We start from the raw sequence: 26418 nt of genomic DNA, 5'->3' as shown, positions 1-26418 counted from the left end.
CGAAAAGTCCTCATCAATCATTTTCTGTCTCTTAATTTATTACATAACTAATAATAGATAATATAACCTTAAAACAACTAACCGACGTCTACCGGTTTCGAGGTGTACTCTTATTTTTGTCAGAACACTTTCCTCATCAATACTCATATACATGGATGCGTCTCAAAACCAGTAGATATTAAGAAGTCAGAAATACTAATATTTATTAGTTAATGCTCTTAATAAGAATAAAATGCATTGTTAAAGATAAATATTGGTACCGAAATGTTTAATGAAAAAGGCCCAGATTGTATTGATTATATAAAAATGGAGCTAAACTAACTAACAGAACGCTTTAAATTCACAATTAAAATACAAGTGGAACTCTTGACGGATTTAAAGCGAATCCGATTGGAAAAAGCTCTCTGACAAAGTGGTTTATTTTTTGGTTCTGATCTGAATAAATCTCGAAAGGTCTTAACATATTCTCAACCATTTATAGAATGGAAAAAATAAGTTTTTCTTCAATTGCTTTACAGATTTTCAAGGAAAGGGTTTGCTTTTCTAGGCGTATTAATTTATGAGACCATTTTTGAGTACAGTACTCCTCTTGACTATGAAAAAATGCGGTTTAAAGTGCTTTAATAGTGTGTTTACTATTGAAGGCTTTGGACATTCTTAGTACGAAACCTAACATTTTCATACCTTTATCTCTGACATTTAAAATATGTTTAAGGAAGTTCATTTGTTAGTCAAAAGTAACTGCCAAATCACGAATTGTTATTACTGATTCTAAAACTTCAGTTTGTAAAGTGTAATGAAAAAAATTTATTTTACTTCCGTAGAATCAAAAAAGCGTATTATTTTTACATCATTAAGATACAATATTAATATTATCTAGAATAATAAAACAGCCTTCAACACTTTTAAAAGTACTTTATCATTGACGTAGCGAAGTGATTGTAAATGATTTAATTGATATAAAATATCATTCACAAAAAATATATTAGTCATGAAGGATATGTGTTATTGTCTAAGGAGGGATGAATAAATCATGATAGATGTGTCTTGGGGTCTATTCTCTCTGCCTATCTCTAAGGAAAAATGGCGTGATGGTAGTAATTTTAGTTATATTTAGATAAAGACAAAAAAAAAATATGATAAAAAGTAAAATAAAACTCGGTTTTTTAAAAGTAAAATATTGATTTAATTTTTGTATTTTTTTACTATTACTTTCCATTGTTTATTTTTGCACTATAACAGGCCATAAGGCCTAATTATAGTGGTGAATAACATAACAGACCACATTTTCATTTAAAAATAAAATTTTAATTTTTGTGTTCTCACCGGAAATTGAACCCGGAACCTTCCGTGCGTGATTCAAGAGTTTTGAACACTACACCACGGAGGCCGCTAATTTACATGGTTAAAAAAAAAGATTACTGTAACTGTAAACCATATTTTGTTTTTTTATTTTTGTTTTATGCTTATTTAATTTGACACAATTCTCAGCGTTCCTTAGTAATATTTATATTTTAGTACACAAGATATTCTCTTAATTCCTATTATTTTTTATTTACCGATATTATGTTTCTATCTTACTGAGCTTTTTCCTTTGCATACTTTTTGTTTTTTTTTTATTTTACTTTAATTTAATTTAGCTTAAATCATCCTTAAATATAATGTATTTTATATTATGTGCTACATTGTGATATTTTAAGTGTAGTGATTATTTATATAGAATCATTTTTGTAAAGGGTTATTTGAACTGTTGATGAATAAATAAATCACGTCGTAGAAAAAAACACATACATCCGTTATGACGAGATACAAAACATTCTGAGTGGTGCAAAAACTTTATTTTTACGATTGTAAATATTATATGTTTATGATAGTAGTGAAGGCGAATCATTTTATCTCGATAGAGAAAACGTGTTAAAAGTTAGGGAGAAAAATTATTCGTAACGACTATTTTTCACTACTAAGGTGTAAAAAAAGTACCAAAAAGGAGAAAGTATTCTTATATTATAACACTTTGTCTTTATCATCCGTATCGTAGGGTAGTACATTATTTTATTTTATTTTATTTTATAAACATAAACGGCAAATCTGCCTTTTTTGAACTCTTTCAAGAGAATTTTGGTAACAGTTGTAGTAAGGAGTCCGTATTGTAGAGTTATACTCTAACTGACTTCTCACTAATGAAGTATACATCAACTTCAAAGTGCCTATGTTTTTGAATTCCTTAGTAACACGTTACATGAAGCCTAACATTTTTAGAGATTTACTAGTTATATTATTTATGTGCCTAATAAAGGATAATTTTTGATCAAAAACGAGTATTTATTAGTACCTAAAATACGCCATATCTAGATCATTTGTTACATAAAGGTCAGATAATTCTTACGCTTCATACTGCTTTAACTTTAACCATTCAGCATTCACCATTCTGCCTATGTTAACACATCTACATTTTCTCAACTTTTTCATCTGTTTAATTTTGTGATGATTTTGATTGTAATAACGTTTAATAAAGGCAGAATAGTGAATGTAAAGTGGCCACTAAAAACAGATAATCAAGTTATTTTACACTTAAATACATATACAATTTATATGGGCTGCCTTTGGTAAGCTCTCATATGTCCTAAAATCTCCGAAGTATTCACATTACTTAAAGAAGAAACTTTTTGATGCTTGTGTTCTCCCTGTATTGAAATATGGCTGTGAAACTTTTGTGTTCACGAAAAATTTTTACACAAATTATCAGTGACACAGAGAGCCATAAAAAGGAGAATGTTGGGTGTTTCGTTGAGAGACAGAAAAACCAATACATGGATTAGAGCAAGAACAAAGGTCATCGATGTGGTCCATAGAGCTGCCAACTAGAAATGGAGCTGGGCTGGTCATATAGCCAGAACCACAGACTCCAGAAAGTCCTGGAATGGCGAACCAGAACGGGTAGAAAAAGTGTCAGCAGGCCTCAGACAAGGTGGTCTGATGACATAAGACGAGCTGCAGGAAGTGGTTGTATGCGGTTAGCCCAGGCTAGGGAGATATGGAGACTAAAGGGGGAGGCCTATGTTCACCATTGGAAAAGAGACGGCTGATGATGATGATGATGATACATTTACAATTTATATACGTATAAGAGCGAGTATATTGCCTTAAGGCAATTTTTTTCTACCTACCCAAACCGTTCAGTTTGAGAAAATTAGAAGTAAATGAAAATATTCATGAAGAATCTTATAATTTTAAACTAAAATAAGAAATAAGCCCTGTAAATGGCTAGACTTCCATATTCCCTTCTAATTTATGTATTCCCCATTGTTGCAATAAATTTAGAACTTAATAAGTTATTGAGGAGTGAAATCCAGCCCGTCTACAAACATTTGGACACACTCAAAACATTAATGATTTATTTTATCAAAAAGAATTTCTTTAAACGCGAGTTAAAAATTCTAAACATAAACAGAGTTTTTGAGTAAAGGGCCGTTTATATAATACATGGAAGCGACACGTTCACGTCAAGCAAATCACTATTGTCACAAGTTCCTGTTCGTGTTCACACGAGGATAATGTGGACGCTGGTGGCCGCACGTAGTGGTGGGGGTAATCATTGTTCCGCGGAGATAGCCTGCCCATCTATCTCGGTGGAAATGTCTCGGGACAATATGAACTATGAACGTAGTTATACAAGAGGCAGCCAGCCGTAGAAAAGTGATACTGAGATAAAAGCGCTTTTGTAAAAAAAGCGAATTATCAAATCTACACAACAGTTGGAATGTTTTTACTTTGGCAAATGATAAATAATGCAAACATTCGTTTTTTTAAATTAAATTGTGTATTTGACCAGTTAAAATGATTTTTAAACAGACAGCCTAGTAAAACTCTAATGTATGTTGCGTCATTACGTATTGAACATATTTAAAATATTTGTATTATGGTACTTAATTGTGAATAAACACTTAATTCATTTGTTGCAATAATAATGAAATAATTTATGCATATATAAGAGGAGTTTTTGTGATTTTGAAAACAGCCAGATCTTACATTGAATGATAGATCATTCAAACTTTGAGTATATGAGCTGACATTCTGTATTAAACTGCGTTTTTTTTTCTACAGGTATTTTTATATCAATGAATTTATAAAATTAAAATATTAGTGCATTTATCCACGTAAATTAATTTAAGAGAACTAAATTTCTGGAGGCATAAATCTTTCCATCAACATCTATACCTTAAAAGAATTCTGTATGTGTTTTCTGCAAATTGAGAAATGGCGTTTTTGTGATCACTACTATTTTCAGAACGTGGTTATTACAGCTTTTTGTATGAAAGCGGCCTGGCTGTATTTAGCAGAACATAGAATTGACCTTACTGCATATGATAACATCAATATCTCATTTCTTCGAAATTGTGGACTAGCTGCTTTCTGCATAACTACGTTAAATTTCTCGTCCTATAAATTGCTGTTTACACGTGAACATTGGTCAAGCCCTGAGACAAAACAATATTGTATTGTCTAAGTGTAAACGGCCTTACATGTACGAAAAACCAGTAAAATTCTGCGATATCACCAAAAGCTATGAACAAAACTTGATGCATAAAGCTTGTATCGCGATCGAAGGTAAACATATAAATTGCCTATCATCTTTATGCAATTTCACAGAAGGAAACTCTCTCGGCTCCGAATAAATCCTCAAAGACTCTTACATGAAAACGTTTTATTATAGTTCAGTAGGTATCCGGTTACTTGGGGTCTTTCGGAAAATGAAAATGATTGTTCAAGTTTGAAGAGTTAAACAAGTAAATCTATGGATGTGATTAATCGATTATTGGATCAAACTTCTAATAACTAAGCTTATGTCAATTAGCATAAAACTGTATTTTCACAAATCGGGAATAATATTAAAAATAAATTAACACATGACAACATAAATGGAGACCATTTTATAAAAGGAAATATGGATGTTAAGGTATTCATAAAGCTTATGAGCTCTCATTGGCAGATGTAAGTAACCACTTTAAACACTGTTTAACATTCATCATTATGTCCATGTTTGAACTTCCGGATTCTTTCAATTCTTCTATCTTTTGATTTTAAAAACAATTTTTTGAGTCAGTCCTAATTTTTGTTGACAAATTCTCAAAAAACTCTGTTGTGAAAAATCATCTTAACAAATCCTAGGGGGTTAAATCCAGTCATTGTCTACAAATACAGTACAAGGAGAAAAATAAAAATTTAAAAATATGGAAATAATTCAGTCATAAGAATTTCACCAGCATTCATAAAGGTTCAAGCTCTTTGACTTCACAAAAATCAACAAATGGAAGAATTGAACAAATACGCATGTTCAATGAAGGCAGAATGTTGAAATGACAGGGCACCATGATTCCATGTCCGCTCCTTAGTTGGAGCGTATGGTGTCCACAAAGATCCTCCAGGCATATTTGTTGGCTGCCACCTCCTGTTAAGTCAGGTTTGCGTCCCTTAGTTCTGACATGAAATGGGCAGTGGACGTCCAGGGCGTCGAGATCCAGATGCCTTGTAAAGTAGGCAAGCATGGTTAAAGCTGTTTGGAGGCATCCGCAGCATATGGTCAAGCCAACCGTATCGCCTTCGCTTGATGACAGTTGTCACCGGAGTTTGCTGCGTCTTTTCTCTTATTACTTCGTTCCGCACAAAGTCAAACCACCGCACACCGCAGATTTTTCTGAGACACCTATTCTCATAACTCCAAAACTCAGAATTTTGCTGTTTTGGGTCCTAGTGAGGTGCTACGATTCGCATCCGTAGAGGAAAGTAGGTGTTACGCAGGCATTATAAAGGCGGCATTTGGTTGTTGAATGTGGCGCCTACTATTCCTAGCCGCACTCCCAGTCAAAAAGATTTGAAAGTTATCATTTTCTGAAACATATACTCGCAGGTATTTAATACTCTCGACCCTTTCGATGACTCGGTTTGACAGTCAGCAGATTTTGGGCATCAAGGCATGCAGTGTCATGCAAGGCATGTCATGCAAGGCATGCAGTGCAGGTCATAAGCCCGGCAAATGCCTCGAGTACCATATTTCATTTTCTAAAATATTCATCTATGTTGTAATATTATTTATTGGTCTTAACAACTACATACCTAGAGGGTTGAATCCAGGCTTGGTCAATAAAAAATAGTAAATATTTGTAGTGGATTTTTACGATTCTAATGATATTCATCATCATTATTCCCTTTTCGCACCTTATGGTGCATAAGGCACTGCATGGTTTCAACAATCACAGCGTAATTAAATAAATAAATAAATGCAGTAAACTTCATCATTAGAAAATAATAAAAAAAATGAAAATATGTAGCTATAGGCCTCGATTATGATGGGAAGATAAAGACGTCATACCTTCAACTTGACAGTATGGTTGAAGATAAATCCTCTCTAACGATTACAAAGATATACTACCGACCCCCCCCACCCCCCCTCAAATTTTTGGTATGTACATCGATATGAAACAAGGGGAAGCGTACGTCACGGTACACATATCTACGCTCTAAAATGACAAAGCTTCAGTATGACGTCATAGTTGAAAATAAATTCTCCCGACTGACTACAAAGATATACTACCGATCCCCTCACGATCAAGTTTTGATGTAAGTACATTGGTTTTATACCGACGGGTCTAGAACTCCTTGATACGTTTATCTTCGCATTAAAAGTGTCAAAAGTTTTGTTCCCCCAACCAATTTTTCCTTTAATTATGATTTAGTTGAATTTTTAATCGTTTTAAGATTGGCAACTTTTGTTGGCAATATGAAAGAGAAATAAGTCAATTTCGAAGTCAAATTAAATTCCAACATAACTGTCAGTTAAAAAAACGAACGCCTAGATGCAATAAATTATGACGCTAGGTTCTGTCCTATTGACATATGAGAGTATCTAGGCGTTAAAAAGTTGCCACAGTAAAAAATAAATTTAGTTATTACATTTTTTCTATCTGTTTTACTATCTTTCTGGGAGAGCGTATAAAGAGTCGGCCTTGTAATCGCTCAGTACTATCTAAGTAGATAAATGCAGATGATCGTTAAGCATATCGTTTCGGCAATGGTTAAAAGTCATATAAAAATCATATTCAAGCGAGATTTTTTTTGCTTGAATTAGGATTTATTGAAGTTTATAATCACTTTGAAGTTGGCACTTTCTATCACAGAAGAATATTTAACATATAAATGAGAACTATTTCAAATGTTAATGAAGTAAGGAACGCGGACTAATTTTTGCGGTCATTCATTGGTTTGTTTTGATCATATGATGTCGATATGGCAAGTAGAACATACCGAGGTAAAGTAAAGATAGTACAGGAGTTAAGTATACCGTCTCGATATATATATACAGATGAAGATAGCGTTCATAATTGAGGCCCTGGTGTGTTAGAACTTAACGTTTCATAATACTACAAAGAAAAAAATATTTTGATGAAAATATCATTTCCATAAATCGCAAGAATTTTTAATAAAACCGGAGCGAAATCAAGAATTTCAATTTTTATCACATTGTATAAATGTCACGTTCACGCATGGAGAGATGGAATTTTGCGGATTTTCCTCTTATTTGCATTCACGACACCCGTGGGATAAATAATATTAAGGACGCTTTGTCAAAGTCTAAAATAAATATATAAAAAGCTAAAACTTCCCCTGGCTGTATTTCCCAGTGCATTTAACTCCACCCACTGGTATAATACATACAAATGAATAAACTTTATAGAGTATGAGAAGCCACTCCGTTATGCAGTCTATATTTAATTAAATTTGTTATAAAATATTGCGAGAGGAACCAGCATTAACAGACTGCAAGCATTATGTATAAAGAACGGGTTTTAAAAATAAATATGCCTCATTATTATTATTTTTAATTAAAAAATTTAAGTAATTACTTTGTCGGCAAACGATTCGACAAATGAAAATAAATATTTGTATGTAGCCACTTACGGACTTTTCAATGTCTACTGGTTTCGAAACGAACCCGTCTCTTCATCAGAACACTAATTATGCTAACGTGCAAAATCCACATACATCTTCAACACATTAGTTGCACGTGTTAATGTACGCAACTACACAGGTTGCGTATATTTTTAAAAGGGGCGGGAAAGAAGAGACAAATTTGAATTTAAAATGTATTTAAAAAAATATGTAATCAGTACACGTTGATGTTGGCGTCAAATAACACGTGTCTTATTAGCTCACCGGATTTATATGTTCGCGAAACTACTTTGGTGAAAGAGTAGGTATTGTAGATTTGCATAAACGTGTTTATAATATCCTGACGAAGAGACGATCACGACGCGAATACATACAAGTATTTACTAAAATTTACATAATTATTTTACCACTTAGCTCATCTGCATATCTTGATTTAAACAGAGAAGCCAGTGCGTGTATATAAAAACAAAATTTCTCAAATAAACTGTCAACAACAGAAACATAAATAAGTAAGGAAAAATCAATATATTTTGCCTAAATTTATACGTCTTAAAGCTGTTTTCATATTACAGTGCCCAAAATATTTTCGGTGAAAGTTTAGGCATTTATATGTAGCCCCTAAAATGTATACATCACATCTTAAAAACGAAAACGACTTAACTAAAAAAAGCATAAAATGAGTTTAAATCATAAAATGACTTCAATGAACATTATATCTTTTTGCATTTAAAAAAACGCAACATTCGAGTGGGAATATGACGAATTCGTTTTGTCGGTTTCCTTTTTACTCTAACTTAGACATTTAGATTACGTTTCAGTACGGAAGCGATGTAATTAGTGTTGTGTTTTCATTGCTGTGTAAAGGACGCAACGCAGACGAATATATAGTGACCGAAAGCCGGTTGAGTCGACTTTTTTCCAATACAAATGGCAAGTTGACTTTATTATTTTAAACATTAAAACAACCAATTTAGCTTTGTGATTGTTTTATTCCGACTTACCGATAATCTTAGTGACTTATATAAGTTTATGTGATTTTATTACTCAAATTATCGATAATCTTAGTGGTTGATTTTCGTTTATGTCATTTTGTGAATAAATAAAAACATGCGTTTGGTGACCCGATCTGACCTAATAAAAATTATGTCATAACCTCATTTATCAAAGCGGTTTTGTTTGTTTTTTTTTTCAATATAATAAGGACTCATTAAGTAAATGTCGTGTTTAAACTTAAAATAATTTATTTTAATTACGCTTTTTTTACATAAAATTATAGCTGTAAGCCTTCGGTATATTTTTTAACTCAAAATTTGGTGCTTACTTCTAAGAATTCTTATCAATCGACAAAAAAATACGAAGGTGTCACAATTTACATTCTTCTTTTGCAATGCCCAAAAAAATATTTTAAGTCGTTTTTGCCCTAAAGGTGCGATATGTATAAAATAACCTATTAACTGTGTAATGGCAAGACTTTTTAAATGCCTAGAATCCCAATCATATTGAAATTCCACCAAGAATTGTAAATTAGTAATAAAACTAGAATAAAAACATGGCAATGGTTTTAATAATTTTTTTTTTACAATAAATGTGATTTTGAAATGATTCTTTGGGAAAATAATCTCAAAGTACGTTCCCGATGAATTTCGATCGTAATTTGCAGTTAAAATTGACATTGGTTTTATCTTTAACATTCATCTGTTTCAAAACGATTTCAAGTGCCTTCTCAATTAGAGAGTGTTCATTCGAAAGGCTTGTTTAACCTTTCATCATACCGCTACCCAATGGCGTAATCCATCAATTGAGAAACAAGAGCTTTGGGAGCGATATTGACATAAGGAAATCGCCTCTGAGCTTAAAAGCTCTCCCATAATATAGATTTAAAGGAAAGCCGGTGGATTGGCCTTTTGTTACAAGGGTTTAGTTTGAAATCAATCCAGAAAGATAAAATACTAAATAAAATCAGTTTAACGAACGAGACAGTGTTTTTTAAAATATTTATTTGTGCAAGAAATACGTTTTGTTCTATTATTATTATTATTAATAAAAATACACTAGCAACTATTAAGCTAATGTGTGTATATCAAGTGTACATGGTTATTAAACATTTTTAATTAATGTGTGCATTTAAGCGGTTTTTGAACACATTAACTGAATTAGCACCAATCACAGTCTCGAGAAGGCCATTCCGTTTTTTCACAACTCAGTTTGTCAGGAAGTTATTCGGGTTATAGGGGTTGGATGAGAAGGAGATAGTGTTTAGTTTCAACGAATGACCTCTGAGATGGCGGATGATGGTTGGCTCGAACCATCCAGGATGTGCACTAATCTCCACTCAATTGCCTTTTTCCAGATTTTTTATGACATGTTAGTAGCTACCATCTCCAAACGTGATCAGGGTTCCAAATGTAATTTGCACACAGGCCTGTAGTTATTAATTCCACCCATATAGTTTCGAACTACAGTAAAACGTTTTAATTCTTATTTTCCCAAAGTTTGACACAACTTTGGAATGTTGATATTGTAGGGGAGGTAAAAAAAAGATAAGACTTTAAAGAGGCCAGAAGTCTGAGAGCATTTATCTAGGAATAAAAACTCATAAAAAACCTTCAAATAATTTTACTAGTACTATAAATCGTTTATAGGCATTCGAAATGTGGATGCATCGTAGAATCCGCGCATTCTATGGACCAAATGGTCAGCAACGCAAAAAAGCGGCTGACTGATATCAAAGTTCAGAAGGTGTCGTCCTACCTGGGTGATGTGCTTCGAGGAGAGAAGTGTGAACTCCTGTACTGAATTATAAAAAGTATAATATAATATAGTTGCGAGGTGTAGGCAGAAGGCGAATCTTCTAACTCGTCGGGGAAAAGAACAGTCGAAGAGCTGCTCATGACAAGGACGCATACTTTCAAGTAATAGTCGACGTCAGGGGGACCTGACATGACACATAAAGAAGAAGAATAATTTTATGACACGATTGATGTATGTACGAGGTGTGTTCAGAAAATAACGGGATTTTTTTAATTTCTCGGGTTTGGAGAGTCCGAAAGTCGAATTGAAGTATGTTAAAATTTTCAGCTGTATTCATTGTTTACTTTGTCTGTGGCAGCCTTGGTGATTTTATGAGCTCGGCAATTTCTGTTTGTTAAAAAAAATGGATGAAAGAATTTATAAAAAAAATTGTGTATAAAATTAAATAAAGAGTTTCAAAGTTTGTGAAATGTCAACAAAGACCTATGGCGAGTCGGCTATGAGTAAAAAAAGATTTTATGGGTGGTATAAGCGTGTCTAAGATAGCCGTAAAGACGTTGAAGATAACGAACGGCCCGGACGCCCCAGCACATCAACAACCGATGAAAACGTTTATACACAACGAATAATTTATTAATCCTTGATACAATATAATTTTTAAGACCCTTGCCATTAAACTGGTTAGTCGAGGATTAATGCAATGGTTTTAATCATACTTTTATGAGTCACAATCGTAATGTTTTAACTTCTTTGTAAATTTTAATGATTGAAATCTTTGAAATGCAACAGTCACATAGTTTTATTCCAGAGAACCACGTAGAAATTTTATGCTCAATGTTTAACCCCTTTTAAGATAAGACGAAATCGTAAAACGTGTTTGGAATGTGTAGTTTCTGCAACCGCAAATAAAGCCATCATTTTCATAATTTTACTATCCGCAGCCAGTTTTGTAACAGTTTTTTTGAAATACTATCCGTAGATTTTGATTTACGTTTTATATATTGCGTTGGCTAATAGCAAAAAGCTGGACGTCACCGTCGGCGTCAAGTTATTCAACTTGGTTTGAAATATTGTAAAAATTTGTATTCAAGAAAAGCAACGACTTTACTTTACATCAATCTTCCTGTGTAGCAATCTGTAAGAAGTCTATCCACCTGAGTAATGTTTAAGTACCGAAGTATGACGTTATATTGTATGTGTTTTCTTTTCGTAAGGTTCTATTCAAATTAGAAATCGATTCCTGTCAGTTGACGCAGCTTCTTCAAAGGCTTTCTTCCTGGAAGGCCAAGATTGTATTGACATAAAGATTACTAGGTAGATGGGGTAAACGCTTCGGAAATAAGTTGATTTATGATTTTTAAGCATGATTAAAAAGCTAAGGCATGACGAAATCAAAATGGAAATAAATATAAAAGAACCATAGTTTTTTCCTTACACGGGTGGTAATTTGATATCAATATTTATATTGTTAAGGTACAGTGTAAGGAAAACACGACTTGATTTATTGGGTCCACGTGTAGTATTTAGTAAACACGATAAAAATAAAATATGAATCAATTCATTGGTTACGTAAACCTTGACGAAGAAGCTTGTTTGTTTTGAAACCGGTGGGTGGAAGAAAAAAAAATAGTGGTTAAAAAAAAATTGGTTTATTTATTTTACTTCTTCTTTTTTCCACCTTTGCAGCTCGATACCTACAACCAAGATCCGAGATGTTCGCAACTTGAAAGTATCGTCCAACCCTTAATAAAACAAAGTGGGGCCAAGCTTGAGATGTGGGGTGTAGAATTTGGATCGACTCCCTACACCACATTTTAACCTGTAGCACACGAGCCTTAGAATGGAAAGATGTGGCATTTTGTTACCCACTCGACAATAATCGATTGGGCATCTCGATTGCTTTGTCATAATGACATTTTTGAAAACCCTCCGACAATTCAATTACAAAGACGAATGAGAAAGTGGCAGCATTAATAAATCCGTATATATCTATGGCTCTCCTGCCACACGATTTTTTAATTGTTTCTTATCCGACTTTTCCCGTTTAATGTTTTGTGTATGGCATATTATGAAAAAAATAAAAGAAAATGTTTTACCGAGACATTGCAACATGTATAATTATTATTTGCCTTTGAAATAACATGTATCTACATGTTATTTAAAATATTACATATTTAAATTTATTTAACAGAGAGGAAAAACATTGTTGATAAGGGATTATGGAAGTCTGGGCATTTAGGCTTATGACCTGTCATTGGTTAGCTTAAGTGGCCATTTTACACACTGTGTAACATTTACCATTCTGCCCATGTTTAGACATTCACATTGTTGAGTTTTGTGAAGTAAAGGAATAATTCATATTCATGTATAAAAATATTTCATATTCATTTAATGGATTTTAAAAACATATTGTATAAAATATATTTTTAATACGTATTTTGACATTGACGAGCGACAAAATAATTTTGAAATCATGTTTTTAGTAAATTTATTTAATAATGAATTGAAAATAAGTACAGTTATATTTGTTAAACATTAGTTGAAACGACATCATCACAACATTGATCAGTGTTGTAAATTTTAAATTAAAATACAACAAATATACCCACTCGTCATTCAAACATGAATATCGAGCGTTTACAAGAAGAAAGTTAGACAGCTGAAGTGACAATGTGACATTCGATTGTCAATGTCGAGTGCCTTGTGGCACTCGAGATAAAGTCGATTGGTTTTCAATCGACTGCATTTGTACGGGTGGTTTAAGAATGCTGTCACTCGTCGAATTGCGGAAGTCGCATACGATTCTAAAGACGAACGAGTCCAGCTGTCCAGCATAAGGCCCCAGGACTAAAAACATCTACGCGTAGTGTATACTAGTGCACGTTTACATACCTACTTACTGAGCCAGTAGCCAGTAAAAAAAATAATTGGTTATCGACTATTACACTATGTTAAATTGTTATATTTTTTGTTTATATATATCGCCACGATTTTTTAAGGTTTTGTATTTCTGAAAAGACTCCGCGTGTAACGTCAGAGGTTCATTTCCGCTTATTCTCATTCAGTTCTTCTTATTGGTCCAGAAGCAATAAGCAGACCGGAACACCCAGATCCATCTTCCATAGCTCTCAGATCATAGGTTGATTCACATGAACCAGTAACGTCATTCGAAATTGTGCGTTTTTATTGAAATATTTTTTATTATTTTTTCCGTACATTTTCAAGAAACTTTGCAAAACAAGAAAACATTTTTCGTATACAATTTCCCGTAGGGCTGAAGTTCCTCTTCTTGTGATCTTCACCACAACTTATGATCTACGCCACAATTTGTGTCTCCCACACTAAGTTCGTATTTAAAAGGGTAGGTACTTTAGTAATTGGACATGCTATAGTAATTGGACATACTATAGTAATTGTAAACTCTCAATTTAATCAGTAAAAAATAAGCAAACGTAAGAATTTATCTCCTATATAAAATCTACATATTATTTCTTAAATCGGCATTAACTTTGCGGAATAACTTGATTTAATACATCATTAATCTATAACTTGGTTTTATATATACTAAAGTTTAAAATAACACCTGTACATCGAAGGATCTGAGCTTTTTGAAACTAGTAGTGCTTTAAAAAAACTCAAGACCAAAGTGTTGTATCAATTAAATATAAAAAAATATACTTTTTTGTGTGTTTTTTCTTAAAATAAACGCATTTTTTTTTGTTTTTGAGAATAGGGTCTTTTCACGTTTTTTTTATTTTTAAATAAGCAAAAACTTATTATGGTATAGTATTAATATTTTTTTCGTGAGACGTCGGATCAATTTTCTAGAATGGTTTAAAATAAGAATGTTTTTAATTATCTGAAAACGAGACGTTATGCACCCTGTGGGACAAACGGCACGTATGACGTTTTGACCCGATAAATTAAACGCAATGTTTATTAAAAGCTTATTCGGCGGTCGTAACGCATGACGTGATGCCAACTGAGAGCCGTTTTGTATGTAAACATTTTTAAACCCGAAAAGTATTAATGAAAACTAGTTTTCAATGTATTGATAGTTATATCATTAGAATTGTAAAATATAGCTCTAGATATATTTTATGTTTTTAACGTTATATCCTACTTGTGAAAATACCCTATTAGAGTTAGAATGTTTATGTCCGTAGCATGTCCAATAACTAAAGCACCCACCCTACGTATTTTGGCAGAGCTGTAATTTGAATCATGAATACCAACTTGTCATTACTGACGTGTACAAGCTTGACAGTTTCTGATTGGCTAATTAGATAATACATCCAGGTTACGCGCATAACTTGCGTACGTGTTGTAAAAGCAGTTAAGCACATAATGCGTATTGCAAAGTTCATTAGTTTTGATGTGAACATAGAGAAGTCGGTTGTGAAAATCTAAAATAAAACATATTCACTAAAAAAAAATTGTTATATATTATATTTATAATACAAAGAAAAAAATAACACTGAATTGAAAGTTCATTATCATTTATCAGCACTCGATGGTGCATAAAGCACCGAATTCATACACCAAATGGAGAGCGTATATCTTTAATCTGATACATAAAGGTAAGGTGATCAGCCTTACAATTGAGGTGCCGCGTTGGTCCAGGAACACGAAAAATTGCTGTGTAACACCACATTTTCACTCACCCTCGTTTTTTATTTCAAACGAGTTACTCTTTTTGTTTTATTATTCGACTTCACAAATCGAGATTCTATTGAATTCAACTCTAATTGCACTGCCCGTTTCACTGCGAGTTTGGTAAATACTATGGCAAGCCTTTTTATTATTAATGTGGATAACTTTTAAAAAGTCATTTTCGTAATAAAATACATCATGTCGGATATTGTCGTTCTCATGAATACATTGCAAACACAAATTGTAGAAAAATCATGCATTAAAACTTCCGTCTTTTTACCATTTCGATCGATTTAAATATAAACTTAATCAAAATAATATTTTATGACAACCCTCCCAAGAATTGAGCCCGGGACCTCGAGCATGGTAGGCGAACGCGCCAACCACTGCACTACGATTCGGACTTTTCTCCACTCGATTTCCTTGTTCAGGATCTTTACCTTGAATAAAAAATAGTTTAGTTGTTCAGATTTTTTTTTGAGAAGAGAATATAAATTTATCCCTTTACTTTTTAAATTTTTTACATTATATGAGTATACTAAATATTGTTCCGTTAAATAGCAAACTATTTTTAGCGAATCTGAAACGCAAATTCAAATTACTGCCTAGAATGAGAGTTAATGGGATGTTACTCTTATGGAGACAAAAGAGCAAGATAAAACTTAAATAGATATTTAATAAATTAATCCTATGCAAATGTACTTTTTTAAACGAGTTTAATTAAAGCCATAAATAATTTACTAAATGGTGTTCAACTTTCATTATTTATAACTTTGATAACACGAGGGGTGCTAGTTCCAAAGTCAGTTACCTCCATCAATTTTTGTTAAAAAAAACCTCGTAATTGCTATTTTTGACTAACTTATTCATTTTTTTCTAATTCATCAAGAAAAGTTAAACAGGGTTAATACAATTACCAAAAATCTTAAAACACAAAAATTTAAGGAAATAATACGAAATTCATTTCGGATGTAACCTACTTTGAAGTCACTCACGTTAGTAGAAAAAAAAGAAAAATGGTGACCGGAGTATGAAACTAATTTTGCAATTAATATTGATTTTTGTAATCAAGTAGTTCTAAAAGAAAGATGATTTGAAAACCAATGATTAAACACAAGATGTAAAAGTAATATTTGTTTAAAACTGCATTATTGTATTTTTTTTTTTGAAGTTACTGACTTTACAACTGTTACCTGTTTTTATTTATATCACTACAGAGATGGGTAGAATTTTTGTTTCAAAATATACCTACTCCCCCTTGGGATAAAACCCAGAATTGTGTGTGTATAAATATGTAAATATATATACACATACCAAAAATCATATTGTGTTACCTGTTTTGTTTGTATTTCTGTAGTATAAACTCTTAATATCCCATAAATTTCATGAACATTTAATACAAATGAATTAACCAGTTGATAGTTTAAGTTTGGCGTAATTTTAATGGTCCATAAAAGGTTTGTACAAATTTCAGTAACGGCATGGTTAATAGGTTTTTTTCAATGCTCTATTTATTAATTGATTTATTTACACTCTATCAAAATACAATTTCATGTTCACTTTGCCCAGCTAACAAGGGTACATACCCCGTTCCAAGCTAGGCAATTACATTTTAATATATTATAATAGTTAACAAATTGATATAGAGCACAGACAAACAAAATATAAACTTATTCGTATACAAATTTTGATACATATACATACAGACATACGCATATATATACACACACATATTTATATATATACACACATATACATATGTACATACACACACGTACATACATCCATGCGCATACACATACATACATTCATAAAAACATAGACAATTTATTTATGCGAAACTTCATGGTTATCATCTATAAATATTTAAAAACAAAATTATACCTTATTTTTTATATTTTATTTTCGACATCCAGTAAGAACAGGGTTTGTAACTATACTTTCTTAATTTTTCATTTATTTTGTACTTGTCAATAAAACGATAGCATATTTTTTGTTTTTTGACCCAAGATACCCGTTATAACGCCAATTGTAAAGAAAAAAAATTAAATAAAGAAATATTAAAACAAATTGAACTTTTTAAGTTGATTTTTAGAAAATCTAATCATGTATTAGTCAAACTGAATTATTTCTCTATCACTGCATAGAAAACTGCATTAAAATACCAACCCCAGTGTATTTTTATTAATTTTGTGACCATGAGATGATCAGTCTCACGCTTTGAAAGAAGAATTGATACTTTGTTCGCATCAAATATCCTTACCAATCCTCTCAACACATTTTGTGGTCTTGTTCCTTTCCCTTTTCTATGAATACCAAATGGAGCTTTTGCTACTATCGGTGGCCCTTTTAAAGACCCTGTCGTATATACAAATGTACACGTCTGGTGGCGGCTTCAAAAATGAATTTCTAGGCATTTAAAAGGTTTCGTAATTAATTTGGCGAATCGATTATGTCCTATCAATTGATTCCCAGTCAGTGAAAAATGGCGAGAACCGGAGACCCTTCACAATAGATCTTCACAGGTTGCAGTGACGTCAGGAGCTTGAATAGCACTAACCTTTGCCTCTAAAAATAAGAATTGAAATCAGTACGTTTTTTGTTTTTCAAAAATAGCTATATTTGTATACCGTGCGCCCCAAGACAGCAGACAAAACTGCGCTTTTTTACGGGTTTTTGGATTGTTCTAGTTTCTATAATAAACTATTTTTCAAAAAACAAAACAAAAATGCCAGCAACTGTGCATCCTCCCGAGTAAAGTTCGCGTCCCGTAGTTCTGACATGAACGGCCGACAAATAGTTAACGGCGGACGTTCAGGACGTCGAGAACATGATGCCTTGTATAGTAAAAAAGCCTATATGGCCAAAACAACCGCATCGCATCGCCTCTGCTTGATAACAGCTGTCATCGGAGTTTGCTGCATCCGTTTCCTTATTACTACACTGCTAACAAAGTCGAACTACCGCACAACCAAGATCCTTCTGATATGTCTATTCTGAAAACTCAGTATTTTGCTCTTTTGGGCCCTAATGGGGTGCCACGATTCGCTTTCGCAGGCTATTTGATCTTCAGACAGTATTCATACTGTTAAATGTTGCGCTTGCTATTCCTAGCCGCCGTCGGAGTTTTTTTTGAAAGCCGTTATTTTCCGTAAAATATATTTCTCCCAGGTAATTGAAACTCTCGACCCTTTCAGTGACTTGGTCAACAGAGTCAGGGGATTTTAGGCATCAAGGCACAAAGTGTTACACAGTAGACGGGTTTTCGTAATATTGTTTTTTTAAATTTATTTAATATTTATTTTTTATAAACATATCAGCTAGAATTGATAAGGAAGAGGTACCCGAATAATTTAAAAAGCAAGGGTGCCTGTCCGTAAATGCTATTTTATGGCTCAAATTTGTTACTAGGTATCGATTTGATAGTAACTACCAGAAAAAGTATATACATACACACAATACAAGGCTAGTACAACATGAAAGCTTGTCAGTACCGAGGTATGTTAACGAGTATGGCTAAAGAACACTTCATTATACAATTACTAACATTTTTAATAAGATTCCTAAGCAGATCTTAAAAGAAAATGTTGACAAAACTTTTAAGGAAAAATAATTTAATGGCTTACATGTAACATCTCTTTAAACATCTTTTTAACATCTATTTATTTTTTTGTATATAAATTTTGTGTAAAAATACGTATGTTTTTAGTTCTTTATGATGTATATATTACTTTTTGAAATTATACAATTTCTCTAACGTTTTTCTTTGTAAAAGAAAAATAAGAAACCTGCAAGCCGGCTTTGCGGTTTAGTGGGTTTCATTATTTAAAAAAAAAAATATTTTTTCTGTTCATGTTTACCTTCTTAAATAAAAATAAATACAAAAAAATATTTTTTTTCAATAAAGTTTATTTACTAATAAAAATAAAAACGGAAAATAAAAATATCTATAAATAAAAAAATGTTTGGAAAGTAAGACAAACAAAATATCAAACTATTTTTTTTTTTACAGGGTAATAGATCACTTTTTATCCACCTGCTCGCCATAATATGCATTGCTTCTGACACTACAACTTATTTATATGCCTTGTGTTAAGCTTCTGTTTTACAGAAATCAAATAAGTCGTAGTATACTTAAACTAGATTGAAAGTAAACAATTATTTTTAGAGATGTTCAAACATGGACAAAATGCTGAATGTTATTCAGTGTGTAAATTATTGACTAAAAATCGGCTAGTGACAAATTATAAGTTCTAATAGAAAGACTTCCATTCTCTATAATAATTACTTCGTCCCACTTGTGATCAGTAAATCAAATTATAACGTCCCAGGATGGCAGAATCGCCTAAGGTAGATCGGACGGTCGTTCTCGGAAATTTGACAGGAACTTAGGGAATCCAGAATTCGTAAAATGCATAGCGTGGTCAATTATTAAAATCAACTCGGATGTGAGCAATGGCGGAAATTACGAATTGGCAAATATCGGAAATAAACCTGTTTCACCTAATCATTTGATTTATTATAGTTCAACATGCATCTTTTTTGGGTGAACTCGTGTAAGTCGGATACTTTTTGACGTTTCGGCTACCATTCGCGGACCATAACATGTAAATAAGCAAAAAAAAATTCAATTATATCGGGTTGTAAAAATAGTTGAAAGTTTGACTTTGTAAGTAATGAAGTAATAAGAGGACAAACTCAGCAAACTCCGGCGTCGACTGCCGTCAAGCGGAGGCAATACGGTTGGCTGCCTCCGAAGAGCCTTAACCACGCTTGCCCACTTTACAAGGTATCAGCTTCGCGACGTGCTGGACGTCCGCTGCAGACCATTCGTCAGCAGTATATATCATAATTACGGGATGCAAACCTGACTTGTGAGGACGCATAGGAGCTGGCTGCGACAGTGATGCCTGGAGGTTCTTTTTGGACACCACATGCTCCGACTACGGAACGGACGATCTGATGATGAATCGGGTTGTGGTCCCGTGGCTAGTGTTGCGGACTCACGAATCAGTGTACCGAGGTTCAAACCCCCCTCTTCCCCAACTTCATTCCCATTTTCTAATAGTTAATTATTTACAACTCTTTAAAAATTACAATATTTGAGAATATCATAAGAACGCTAATAATTCTTTTAAAAAAGCATATAAATGTTTATTTTTATTAATATTCAAAAACTAACTTTGTCGTCAAACATTTGATTAAGTGTTAGTAAATAATTGTGTATAGGCACTTTTGTTACAACATTTTTTTTGTGTCTACCACTTTCAAGACGTAGACGTCTCTTCATCAGGACATTTATTAAATTAACATGAAAATTCCACTATACACCTTCACGTAAGTTTAATTATTGTTATTATTTTTTGCATGCTAGTGTAAGCAGTGTCCTGATATAGAGACTGGTAGGTACGTCTCGAAATCAGTTAATATATAAAACTGGGCAAATGGTAAAAATGTTCATATACATTTATTAAAATGTTTGACTACAAAGTTAATGCTTTAAATATTAATAATAATTATTTAATGAAAAATTAATGGTCAATCTTTTGATTACATTTTATTATTTTTGATGGCCTTAATTGTATAAAATCAAATACTTTAATCTGCAATTACTTCAATTAGATTATTAAGTTACCAGTTGAAATATTTGTTTTATGAACCCACCAAGTGCGTGCAATGAATTTGAACCTACAAACACGCGTATAATGTAATTTCGCGTATAAATGGACTGTTTATTGTTCTGGATAAACATATTTTGAAATTTCGTATAAAAACTGTATTTAATCGTTATAAATATTATAATTTATATCGATAGTAAAATTTTATAAGCAGGGTTTTAAATTGCGTGCATTCAACGCGGGTTTTGTAGTATTTATTTAAAATGAAGTAAAAAGCTATTTTTGAATTTTAGTTTTGCAATCTTTCGATACAATTACTAGTTTTGTTAGTAATGATGAAATCATTTACATTGAAAAATTTATATTTTAATTACTGATTTAATTTATTTATTTATTAAGAAAATCATATTTTTTTTTATAAATACGAGGTACAAAAAGACAATTAAAAAAAGTAAGAGCAATTACAGATTTAACATGAATTTATTGTGAATGCAAGAGAAAAGGGTAAAAAGTAATTAAATTTAAAAATGTATAAATATTAGTAAAAATATAAAATAATAAATACATAAAAGGGAGACGACATTGCATAGTTCCAACTATACTTTCTTCCCCTCTCTCTCTCTGTTTCCATGAACATTTATATTTCGTAGTAAAAATTCACAACCAAAAATAATTAATTATATGCAGGTAGTAGATGAACATATGAATAAGTAAAAATTAAGAGTTAAAATTAAAAGTAAAAATTTTTTTTTAAAAATTAATTATGGTTATTCATTATGTAATTAAAATACTAAAACCTAAAAATAAAAACATCTTGGTTTTGAATACTCATTTTCTAATTAAATTACCGACCTTTATGGAGGCATAAAAATTGAATATAAATTATATTTTATGAGTTAAAAAGTGGCTTACGTCTAAAACATATTATGGAGGTAATAAATAAATTCTTACGCGACTCTTGAAATTACAATATTAAATTTATATTAATTTTTCAATTATACATCAATAAAGAAGCACGTGGAGCTCCAAAACAGGTTGGTAATTAAACAAATAATTAGTTCAACAATGTTTGAGTATGTCTAAATGCTTGCAGACTAGCTTAATTTCCTACCTCGGGAGTTATTTATATTTAAATCTCACCCAATCTCACCCAATCTCACCCACGTGATAAAGGTTTCAGCTCTTTTACTTTACAAAAGTCAACAGATGGAAGAGTTGAGGAAATGTTTAAACATAGGCAGAATGGTGAATGTAACACAGTGTGTAAAGTGGCCACTTAAACCAGCAAATGACAGGTCATAAGCCCTGTAAATGCCTAGACTTCCATATTCCCTTCTCAAAAATGTTTCCCTCTCTGTGGAAATAAATTTAAATAATTAGTTATTACAAATATTTAATGCGTTTACTTTGTGGCAAAACGTTTGAGTAAATATTATCAAATATTTGTTTATTACCTCTTACCGACTATTTTGTCCACCGGTTTCGAGACATACCCGTCTCTTTGTTAAGACACCAATTAAACCAACATGCAAAACCCACTATACACCTTCATCATAGTTGTTGTACAAAACTATAAAACCATCACGCAATGCATTTTAATAGACAACCCTTGGACTCACTAATTAGGTCATACAAATGTTGTATGTTGTGGGAGAAATAATTGAAAAAAGAGGGTGGAGATGAAAGAGGGGGCGTGAGTTTAACGGGTGTAGGGTGACTATTACAATAGAACATAATTTTTTTAAAGCTTTCCAAACGTAAAATATCATTTATATTAATATTCTTTAAAAAAATATTGTGTCTGTCATGTATGGGTCAGTTTCGCACGTATCATGCCAATCCACTCGATTCGGTAAAATTAGGGTGGGTAGATACTGATTTATTATTTTATTTTTCGGTTTAAGTTACTTAGTTTCTACTTGTGGGTGAAAATTTCACTAAAAAAATCGAATAGAGATTAGTCGGCCTCATGGTGTACTGTTTCGTGTGTTTACCTACCTATTGATAAATGAAATAATAATTTTTAAAATGATAAAGAATCCGCCCTGTGTTATTTCTTGGTGCCGTGCTATGTTGAAAGAACGACTTAATTGGCCGATAGGAATTTGAGCTCTAGTTTTTAGGTAAATTGGATTCATTTTCGTATGTAAAAATTCGTCGTGTAAAGCTTGGGGTGAAATGTCCGACAGTTTTAATCATTCGGAATAGTACCGTCTCTATCAGTATTATGAAAACAATGTGTATGAGGGAGAAATAATTCTAAATTATTTGACTCAAGTAATGGCTTCTGAAGAAGCCGTAAACTAATTATATATTTGCCTTTTGTATTAATCGTCTCTTTACCTTAGCTATTTCTAATTAAATAATGTTGACTTGGTTTTTATTAACGTATTACCATATAATCAATTTGTGGTCCTAGATGTATTTGACAATATGGAGCCCTTATACAATGATTGAATAATATTTACAACAAGATAAATAGTGAATTAGATTTCACCACGGCTAGTGGTTCAGTAAACAATAAAAACTATTATATTATAGACTATACAGATGAGTTGGAAGCGTAAGTAGAAAGCTGTATACTAAAGGGTGGATGGCTTCAGGGCTTTATTTATAATGGTCTAAAGAAGGAAACAGTATGCACGGAACGGGAAAAGCTGCATTGAAACCTTTTTTTTTAAATTCTGATGGAAAACTACAGAGACGAATTCTGCAGAAAATGCACTTAATATATCTTAAGTTATGTGTGACGAGTTTTCACTATATTTAAGGAAAATAATTTGTATGTTTTATGTTGTAAGCATTTTATACATTACAGAAAAACACAATAAGAATAACGAATACGTTGGATAAACAGGAAATGGAAGACACGTATATATCGCTGTAATTTTGTTTATAAAGGTAGGAAATAAGCAAACAAGGTTCATTGTGGAAGTAACTGCTGGCATACTGTAAGATAAAGTACTGAAATATAAAAAAAAAACAATTCAAGCCAAGAGAAAGAGGTAAATTTTACCGAAAATAAGCCATTATTTTTATATGTAATACGTAAATACAGATATTCCCACTTAAATATTGACAAAAACGCCAGAAAATGCTTGGGCTGTAGGCATAATAGAACGTAGTTATGCAGAAAGCAGCCAGTCCACAATTTTGAAAAAATGAGATATTGGTGTTATCGGGCGCAGCAAGGTCAATTCTAAGTTTAATTAAAATCAGCCAGGTCGCTTTCATACAAAAAACTGTAATAACAACCTTTTGAAAATAGTGCCGATCACAAAAACGGCATTTCTCAATTTGCAAAAAACACCCACAGCACTAGAAAAATCTTACGGTACTTTAAAAGTAATTAATACTAGTAAATACGTAATTAGATTCTTATTTATAATATTTAAAAAAAAAAACAATATCATTGTTTATCATTTGTCAAAGTCAAAAACATTCCAACTGTTGTGTAGATTTGATTATTCACTTTTTTTACAAATGTGCTACTATCTCAGTTTCACTTTTATATGGCTGGCTGCTTTTTTTTAAACTACGTTCAATTAAAAGTCTCACAAGGATGTTAACTTCAAAATTAATCATTAATACTAAAGGTAATAATATGAACAATATTCTAAAGCTGATAAAAAAATATATCTGTGTATTTTCCTTCACCACCAGCCCTTTTACTTCACAAAAGTCAACGTTTGTCAATATTTGTCTTTGCTTTTTTAATGTGGATATGTTGTTGTTGTTGTTTGGTATTATATTTATGTATGCCAGATTTATGGTTAACCTTGTATGTTTTCTTGTGTAATTTTGTGAACAATTTTTGTCGTCCTAATTTTCAAGTATCTGTCAAATTGGTATGTTTTTTCACACAGTTCAGTCGTAGGGGTTAAGTAGGGCAAGTTGTATGCTAGTTAAAATATTTTGTTTTGTTGTCTTTGTATCCTTGTAATGTCTGACTGGATACCAGTTCCCCAGAAAGTGATCACCATTTATGTTTAAAATAAATCAAAATTTGTCTGAAACCAAAATAAAATCGTCGAATGACACGCGAACAAAGAAAAAATCGCACGAATCTACAGTCCTCGGAAAAAGTTATTTTATTGGGGGAATTATAATATTGATTTTTTTTCCATCTATAATGAGAACATAAGAAAATTTATATGACTTGTCTACATAATAATTGTTGACTACATGAAACGTCCCTTTAATTTTATTTTGGTCACGTTTAGAAAAATATGTCGTCTAATGCAAACAAACAGTAGAAATTTTATGTTATTCAGTTTGTCTGGTAAAAAGACCATAAAATGTTCCTTTCTCTGTCAGATCTTGTGATATTTTAAGATGGATGGAATCTAATCTTCTCTTTACAGAATTGCTGAACCAACAATAAGCAAAAAGTCATGTTTGTAGCGTGGAGACATACAAACAGCCCAGGACTTTGATTACGAAGAGACGATAAAATATTAATCGAGTTTTGTCGATATTGTCAGGTAGAATTTAGTGACCGTAAATAAATAATTCTAGGAATGTTAATCTAAAGCCAACGTGACCAAGTATTATTTACAAATTATTCATGTTATGAAATATTTGTGTTCGTTAGTTGGATACTCAGTTTCAACTTTGTTTATTGAAGACCCTTAAATAAATATTCATTTGACTAGTATGGACCGTTATTTATTTTTGATAAATATTAAGACTAAGAACATATTCATATCGTCGTCTTGATCGTAATAAGATTTAATCCATAATATTATAGTGGTTTTAAAAAAAAACTTTAAAGTTAATTAGTTGGCAAAATACTTGCTGCAATTACCAACATTTATTAAATTAGGTTGTTAATACTTTTTGGCCTGTTTTATTAACAATCTATCGAATTTTAGAGTACATACTTAAGTTCTGGATTTAAATACTCATTGACGCGCGACAGTGGAAATGAAATCGTTTCTAATAAAAATGCGACTTTTTTATTATTTTATTTTTTATCTTTTATATTACTTTATTGAAAAACACTGTATTTTTCCTTCTTCGTTCATACACAGAATTGTTATTTTCGGTTTAGTTTTTTTTTTAAATTGTTTTTATAGATTTTCTCAGAATGTGCTCCGAGTCACATGTGCAACGACGATATATTTAAATGTAATTGCTTAGCTCAGAACGAAGTATGCACGCTTGTTAGCTGGGCAAATAAAGTAAAATTGTATTTTTGATAAAAGGTGTAAATAAATAAATTTAAAAAAAAAAAAATGTCCATAATATTTTTTTAAATAAACGTAAGTAGTCAAAATGTATTTTCTATCTCAAATTTATTATAATTAACACGTTTTAAAGTTTTTTAGTTGATAACAGATTTCATACAATAAATTTTAATTGACGTCACTAAATCTTTTAACGTTTTATTGTGATACGAGTCCAAGGAGATCAATCAACATGTCAGCTTGAACCAACTGTATCGTAT

General features: G+C 31.9%; 1 protein-coding gene across 1 annotated transcript in view; it reads right to left on the bottom strand.

Annotated features, from left to right (window-relative positions):
• LOC148281035 (uncharacterized) overlaps positions 1–26418 on the bottom strand; it is a 585537-nt gene that overhangs the window by 45112 nt on the left and 514007 nt on the right. The gene's annotated exons all lie outside the window — the stretch shown is intronic.

This window comes from Micrasema longulum, unplaced genomic scaffold (genome assembly GCF_059751315.1).
Source record: "Micrasema longulum isolate JH-2025_06_02 unplaced genomic scaffold, ASM5975131v1 h1tg000502l, whole genome shotgun sequence".
NCBI lineage: Eukaryota > Metazoa > Arthropoda > Insecta > Trichoptera > Brachycentridae > Micrasema > Micrasema longulum.
Note: the sequence above shows the minus strand (reverse complement) of the source record. Positions and strands in the feature narration are given on the sequence as shown.